Source organism: Corylus avellana, chromosome ca5 (assembly GCF_901000735.1).
Source record: "Corylus avellana chromosome ca5, CavTom2PMs-1.0".
NCBI classification, from domain to species: domain Eukaryota; kingdom Viridiplantae; phylum Streptophyta; class Magnoliopsida; order Fagales; family Betulaceae; genus Corylus; species Corylus avellana.
In genome coordinates, this window is record NC_081545.1 from 27,926,202 (window position 1) to 27,935,469 (window position 9,268).

Here is a 9,268-nt window from a genome sequence, read left to right on the forward strand (position 1 = left end):
GCACTAAATGAACCAAGGAGTTGTCTTTCCACAAAGATATTGTCTATAAGGAAAGATAATAATTCCTTAAATACAACTTAAGACTTTGATTCTAAATTTTGAGGGAATTGTAGACTTCGATGTTACATGTAGGTTACTTTAATACGTCAAAAAGTGAGACCTATCATCGGTCAAAATAACCTTGATACGTTGGGTAATTGCTTGTAACATTGTAGGAAAGCCTTCTCCAATAGGGAATCCAAATCTTTTATCAGAGAACAAAGAGATAAGAAATTTCTCTTTGAGATAGATTTTATGGATACTATTCTCAGAGTTTCCAACTGGGGCATTTTGGTTGGCATACAAAAATATATATATCTGTATTTTCACAAGTATGAGAATAACATAAAATTAGTAATTCAATGATAAAGAGGTAGAGAATTAAATGGCAGTATCCTTAACTATAATTCTACTACGGAATATTTCTTGAAGGGATCATAAGTCAACGTTAAGTAAGTCAAAGAGAATAATTGTTTAATAAAAAATATTTATTGGAATACAATCACAATTATTTAGTGAAATTAATTGTGATTAAGATATTGTTGTGTAACAAATGTCAGGGAGACATGATTACGGACATATTAAGCCAATAATATTTTTTTCCTTTAGGTCCCTCACCAAGTTGATGTAATTTAACCATAATAAGGTTTTCTTATTTATTTGGCTGCTTATTTTATTTATTGAAAATATGGGCTAGAGAAATACACTGCAGTGTTGCATGTATTCATAATTGGGCTTGGGATCAAACCTAAAAGTCTAGTGGATAAGTAGTGGGAATGCATAAGGACAAGGAAAATTTCCTAGTCCTATGAGTTGGACTGCTATGGGGAAGGCTTGGGATCAAACCCAAGGCTAGGACCCATGAACCAAAGTGGACAATGAATTATTCTCTGGCCGTTTGTGTGTTTAAGGGAGGAAGAGAAACTAGTGGAGGCTAGGGTTTCATAACCCTAGCAGTCCAACAAGTCCTAGTTCTACTAGGATTAGTTTGTCTTGCCTCTTGTCTCAGATGGTTCATTTTTTAACCTCTCATAGCATACTAAGCCTATAAATAGAGAAGAGCCTAAGAGCATTCCCAACAACTTCCAATTGATTTTTTTTCTAAATTTAGGAAACCAAACAACTTTTTACTTCCTATACAAATATACTACACAATAACTTCCCTTAATCTTTCCTTATACCATTAAAAAAATTATTTTTTACTTTCTCTCTTTTATTCATTTAATTTATTTTCTCTTCTTCTTTTTTTCCTCTCGTTCTCTTGTCGTTTCCCAGTTCTCTCTTTTTGGTTCAACAAAGCCCCAAACCCCATTATAACCATCTCTTTTTGTAGCACCACGAGAAATCAATTAACAGGTAATTAACTTCACCTAGTCCCATTCTAGAAGAAATAAGACTCAAGAATTTCTACCCTCCTCCAAAAAAAAAAAAGAGGATACTAAGCAGTGGAAACATTATGATTCTATCAACATTAATCATTACAGCCAGAGCATCTAACAAGAATCATCACATTAGCTGGAATCATACTATACCACACTAAACCTTAATATACAAGCATGCCTCAAAACTCTGAAGTCTATAGTATCACCCAAAAGTACTAATTACCATGAGCAACCGATCTAATCTCGCAAGAATTCCTCAAGCATCAACCTGATCAAATCCTCCACAATAACCAGATGCTTCTTGATATCCACCTTCTGCTAAACTATTTATAACATTACAGATATACATATAGGTGGAAAAGATACAAGCGTAAGCCCGATGACTTAGTAATTATATATGCACAATGTGTACATGACATTAAATAGTGAACTCAGTTGTTTATAAGTCGCATACAGTATTATGACGTGACAGTTTATCATAGATGTAATATACATATAGTATATGTTGTAATATGAGAATCATGTCATAGTTCAACTATATGGTCTATCTGAGATATTGTCTATTCTTAGTAGGGTTGGCACTATCCCAATAGATGTGCAATACAATACCAATGCCCAGGATATTATACGCTACCATCCATAACACTAGAAGCCCAACTTAATTTGACCTCGGGTGACCCACACTGCTAATGATGTACGTCTTATAGTGGCCCGCTAATCAAATATATAGCTACGATAGTTATGAAACAACTATTGGATTCAAGACCCATATAACACACACATTTGACCATAAAGTTGACTTATATAGTAAGCCCATGGCCATTATCACACACGTACGAGTGTACCATGTCATACGATGCAATTAGTCTTATATTTCTTTTACATGCATGCCCTTATAATATCACCATGTTCATTATTTTAATTAAGGGGTAACTTCACTTACCCCCCCTGAGAAATGTCAAGCCTTTAGTAAAAAGTTTAAAAACTCACTTTGATATATCGATCTTTTGATTTTTGTTTTCAGCTCGTTAGGATTATTTGTTTATCCTAACGGAGGGGACTGAAATTCCCAAAATGCACTCATTTTCAATTAAAAAATCATTAAAAAAAAAAAAAAAAACTCCTGACCCATGCATTCACTCATGGATCTAACCCACCCGCCTTATGACCCATGGGTCATATTATTATTATTATTATTATTAAAAAAAGGGGACCCACCGTGGGTCACAAAGCAGGTGGCCAAGGTGACCCACGAGGTCACAAGTGACCCTCCGTTGGGTCACTTTCTGATCCATGGTGGGTCACCAAGGTGACCTGTAACAACCTCGATAGAAAAATCGATTAACTGGTAACTGACCCGGTTCATCTCCCAGCCCTATCCCTCACGGGACAAGATTAGGGATCACAACCTCTCCTATTCGAGAGACCTTAGTAGAAGACTTTTAAACCATAGGAATAGAGAGCAATAACTAAAACAACCATGCATTCATACACCAGAGTAAACATAATACCTCATAATATAAAGATAAGTTGCCAAATGTATTGGTCATCAGACCGTCCTCAGAACAAAATATTACATTTCCAAATGATGATCGTCTTACAAAATATCCACAGATCAAATCTTAAGCTTAAGTAGGGCTAAAGAGATAATCATTTCCACCATGTCTGCTCGGATGGTTCCACCATCATCCCACATTGACTTTAACCACTCAAAGTCCATATCCTAAAAAATGACTCGAATCAAGTCCTATGCAATCACCCATGTTTGATCCAAAGGCATCATCGTCTAGGCGAGCTAAACCACGCAATTAATCATAGTGGAAGGGGAAAAATATAAAGACAAGGGGGTAAGTCTAAAGATTTAGTGAATGTTAATGCACATAATACCCATACCTGTTTAGTGATGAACTCTATATGATAAAGTATGCAACTGTATAATCATGACGATTTTCCATAGGTGTGATCTAGATATATGATACATGCTCATAATCATAAGTAAGAGCATTCCCAATGGAAGAGCCATATTTTTATGTAAAATGGCTTTTCAAAACTCACTTTTATCTAGTTTAGCTAAGCCATTTTTAAGTGTCTCCACATCCGATTAGCTATATTTCTAAAAAAAATGTGGGAAAAGATTTGGGAAAAAGATAAAGCAGGAGAGAGAAACACTAAAAAATAAAATGGCTCCCTTAAAAAGTGCTGCTATATTTAACTTTTTTTTTAGCTCTTCTAATCAAATATCTATTTTACATATATTTTTGGCTCATCCAATGTGGGAGGTTTTTTGAACATTTTAAGAGCCATTCTAGATAAAAGTAACATTTGGCTTTCCATTGGGAATGCTCTAACGGTGATAGTCCAACAGTATAGTCTACCCAAGATATTACCCATTCTCAGCAGGGTTGGCGCTATCCTAAGGGACCTGTAATATAACAACAGCGCCACGGATATTGTACGCTACCATCCATAACACTAAGGGCACGATTGAGTCCGACCTCGGGTGGCCCACACCACTAATGATGTCTGTCCTGTAGTGACCGTCCATTAAGGCTACGCCAGTCACGAAACAACCATTGGATCCAAAGCCCATATATCAACACACACATTTGATCATAAATTTAACATGTATAGTAAGTCCATGGCTATTATCCTGCACGTACCGGTTTACCATGTCATACGATGCAATTTATCTTGTCTGTATTTTACATGCATGCTTTTACAAGTCTCACTTTTGTTAACATGTTAAGTACAACGTTTTTCACAAATGCTAGAGTTCATTTGCAGTAGAAAATATGTTTCCGTGAGAGTTGCAAATATACATGTTTTGGTACACAAAATAGACGCGCAAATGTGGGAAAATAAATGGCGAGCATTATGTGAGTTAAAACTCACCTGGGTCGATTAAATCCTCCAAGTAATCCTCCAACAAATTTGGGTTCTCCAAATTTGTGAAAAATCCTTCCATTAGTCCTAATTTTACTAACACAACCCTAGCTTGAAAACAGGGGGCGTTGGGTGCTTAGCCAAAAAGGCCATCTCCTGAATGTCATTTGACCCACTTATTTTTCCGAGCTTTCTAATGGTCTCTTATGCTATCAAAAGGCTTTCTAATACTATTCTAAGCATAACAATGTCCTTGAACAGTAAGATTAAATCTAAGTGATGTACAAATTTAATTGTACTCGCAAACGCACGAGTTGTGTGCAATATAGCGTGTGTGCAAGTGCGGGGTCGATCCACAGAGAATTGTGTTTGTGAAATTTAATTTCTAACTAAATCCATTATATCTTAACCTAGTTCCGAATGATTTTGATTTTGAAAATAAACAAACATAAACTAAATAAAATAAAAATAATCAAAAGATAAACGACTAAGGTTTTAGAATTCACCTCACCAAATCAAAGCATACATTCTCATGTTTTCATTCATGCATCCGACAAACAATTAAACCTTATACATGTTCTATTGTTTTTTATAAACCAATTGAATCATTCGATGAATCCATCTCTATTACAAATCACAACGAATATCCAATTGAGATAAAATCGTCCACTGTATCCGTAAATCATAATGGATATAAGTCTCAATCAAATCATTCGATGTATCCGTTGAATGAAACACAACGAATATCCAACGTTTTTACGATTTATAAACAACAATCAATCACAATTTTGTCACACAATTGAATTGAAACGAATATACATTACATTAAACGACGGATTTATGCGAACAAAACATAAAAATATAAAACTAATCAATGGTAAGGCTTCATCTTCAACCTTAGTGGAAGATTTAGCCTCACATGACAAAAGAAATCATAAAGAAACTAAATTACTTCATTAAATTTAAAAACTTATAAAAGAATTCAAGTTCCAAAGTACAAAAACCCACAAAACACGAAAAACGACCAAGAACGGCACCCTCGACGCGTCTCTGTCCGTTTACAATGAAAAAGAATGATATTTATAAGCTAAGTTTAGGGTTTCAGCGCTACTAGGTCGGCTGAGTGCGCTCGATCGCACTCGTGCAACAAGTTTCTTGTTGCACAGGGCGCGAGTGCACTCGCTCGCACTAAATGTGCGCTCGAGCGCACTTCCAATTGGAATTAGCCCACTCTTGTAAAACATGACTTTGTAGATCTTTGAGTTAACTTTCTAATGACACCAAGATGACCTCAATCCGATCTATACAACTCTAGATATGGCCTTTTTAGTGGGACTTGTCGGGTGTAAATTATCGCTCAATCCCAATTTCCTGCCAATGCTCCATGAAGTGTCTTAAGCCCCAGAATTAATAAAATGAGTTGCAAATATCACCTTAAAGCCGCATTTCTCTCTTAACAACCTACAAATCACTAAAACACCAAAACTAACCAAAAACATCAGAAATTAACACAGCTAAGAGCTTAACAAACATAAGTTAAGGGGCCCAAATATACAATATTTGGCACTCATGACTAAGCAAAAAGGAAACGCTAACCAATGACAAAGCTTACAACAACTAAGCTATTAGAACAAAACTTGAAGAAAATGGTAAGGATTACCTCAATCGAGCAAGTCCTCCAAGTAAACTCCACCAACACTCACAAAATCTCACCACTCTCACAAAACCAAAATGACAGAGTTTCCTTAAGCTTCTGGGTGGAGAAAATTGTTTTGTGCTAAAATTATTCATATTTTAGCCCCTTAATTTATATTTGTTAATCTCTTAGCTTTGTTAGTTTGTGCAATTTTACTTCTTCTTTGTGTTTTATGTCTTTTTATAGGTTTTTGAGGAAAATGAAGCATTCTGGAAAATTCAAACTTAAAGGGAAATTTTGGGAAATTCTGGAAATGAGAAGTCTAGACTTGAGCCATGAAGCTGTGCGCTCCAGCGCACATTGCCTAGGATTGATCGCAGGAGTGTGATCGAGCGCACCACCCATGCGATCGAGCACACTCAAGTGTTGGAGAAATTTTAGACACGCGGCAAGGCTCTTTTTTCTTCCCAAACTAGGTTTTCCAAGTCCTAGTTGAACTAGGACCTTAGACCTACGAGTTTACAAGGATTTCTAGGGTTTCTACGTCTCTCCTAAGCCCTATAAATAGACCTTTAAGCCTCACAACTCAAGACACTATTGAATAGACAAATTTTTATATGCTTGCTTGGAGAGGAGAATTTGGAGGCTACTTTTAGGAGCGGTTTTCGATTCTTTCTTTTCCCTTTATTTTAATTATGTGTAACTAAATACTTTAGTAGGATTAGATTGAAGCTCTAATTATGTTTCTCTAATATTTCAATATTGGCGCCTTTGTGATTATCATATTGTGATGCTTAACTTAATTAATTCTTGTTTTATTGAATTCCTCATATGACTGTGCCTGATCAACATTTGCATATTGTATGGATTAGTTATTTAAGTCAATTTGGATGATCGAGTCCTGGGCTTAATAGAGTGACAAAAAAATCTTCTCACGGGTTATTGGGTTAATCAACATGAAAAACCGGGAGTAGACACCCATGCCCTAGGTTCCATGTGTTTCTCGATTTTCATAGATTTATGCTTTCTTAAAGAACAACTTAGTAAGCACCCATGCTAAATCCTTTAAGAAATAAAAGAATTAGAGCAGACGCTGATGCCTAATTTATTGCTTAGGGAAATCAATAGCTTAAAGAGTAAACACCCATGCCCTTAGGATGGCACACATTTGGTATTCTTGATATGATTGTAACATTGGCATATTGTTATATTATTGAGCATGATTAGTGGTAGATATCAAAGTCCTGCCTTTTCATTTATCTTTATTTATTTTTATAATATCAATTTCGTGACAAAATTGGTATTTAATTTAGAAAGTTAATTCTAAGCAAAATCAATAATCCTCGTGGGAATGATCTCTTATTTGCCGCAGATCTTCTGCACTTGGGAGTTAAAACGTACAGAGTACTCGCCTATTAATTTTGGTGGGTATTTGGCACAACAAAAATCGAATAGGGTGGAGGGGTATTTATAAGGGATGAGTTTGAGGGAAAAATGGTGAATAACACGAAAGGGGAGAGCGCTCGTGGTATTACAGGGACCGAATGCTTGTGTACTATTGCTCAGAGGGGTCAGGTGGTAGGTGACACGCGCGGATAAAAGCCAACGGTCAACAAAAGGTCAACGAGTGCTCGACATAGTCCCCACACGAGCGTTAGTGTACGGTTGCTAGGTAAGGGCTCGTGTGTGGTCCCGTACATGAGCGTTCGTCTACTGTAGCTCCGAGATCCAAAAATTTAATAAATGCCCCTTCAGGTGTCCCTAGTGACCTAAAGCCCAATTTACCTTCTAATTAAGCTGTATTTAAGCCTAATTGATTAGTTGGGTTACTACATGACCCAACGGAGGGTCACCAAGGTGACCCGCCATGGGTCATAGAGAGTCAATTGTGACCCCATGGGTCACCTTGGCGACCCACCGTGGGTCACAAGTGACCTTCCGTTGGGTCACCTTGGTGACCAACCGTGGGTCACAAAGTGACCCAACAGAGGGTCACTTGTGACCCCGTGGGTCACCAAGGTGGCCTGCTGTGGGTCATAAAGTGACCCAACAAAGAGTCACTAGTGACCCTGTGGATCACTTTTTTTCTTTCTTTTTTTTTTTTTATCAATATAATAATGATAATAATAATTTTTTATTTGTAAATAAGGGTATAAAGGTCTTTTTACCCTTTCTACGGTCTAATTTAACCTCAATCTCTAAAAAGATCAAAATCTTAAAGGTTTTAATCTTTGGGGAGGAGGGTGGGGAGTGTTTGCAAAAGACGTGACATTTCAAAGGGGTAAGTGAAGTTACCTCTTTAATTAATCAACACAACACACGTTTTCACAAAATAGAGTTCATAGTAGATCAAAATGTATTTTTATCAGAGTTATAAAGATGCCTGTTTAGTACACATAAAATAGTCGTGTAATGCGGGAAAAGTACAACAAGTATTCATGTGAGTTTGTACTCATTTGTGTCTTAAGGCTCTCCACCATAAAATCCTCTTAAAGCTCCACAATCTCGAAGTCTGAGAATAGACCTATCATTAGTTTTAAACTCAAGCTAGAGCTAGCCTTAGAACCAAATATGTTCAAAACAAACTTTTTGCCTCACCATTGAACGTTTGGACAGAAAGGCTCGAACATTCGGCCAAGACACCGAACATTATCATCAAAAGCTTAAATTATTGGGAATAATTATTAGTAGTTTAACATGATATCATATGAAAGGCTCTAAATTCTAATATCGTCTCAATAATGTATCTCTCATTTCAATTAAACTATCTATACATGTTGATCAACTCAAAAGTGAAAAAAGATGTTAAAATTTAATTTAATAATTAAATTCATCACTTCTCAGCAATTAAAAATTTTTGGTTTCTAACCTCACAAGAGTCACTACAAAAAATCATTGGTTTAGTGACGTGGCTACTGTTCATTTGAGTTATGCCACGTCACTGAATTGTAACGTGTTAAACTATAACACGTTACTATTATTTTTTGTAACGTATGTTTTTTTAACCGTCACCATATGGTGACGTGGTATAAATGACACGTTACCATATGGTAACGTGTTATTATAACACGTTACCATATGGCAACGTGGCATAACAACACGTTACCATATGGTAACGTGTTGTTATGCCACGTTGCCATATGGTTACAATTTTAAATAAATTAAAAAATAAAATTTTTTTAATTTATTGATGATAAAAAGATTTTTTCAAGCAGTATTCTTTGCATCATTTGCTAGGTGAGAAGTGTATATTTTATACAAGTGTAATTGTAAATGATTATACAATTTTGTTGACATTAATTCATTATATTATTAATAACTTTGAGAA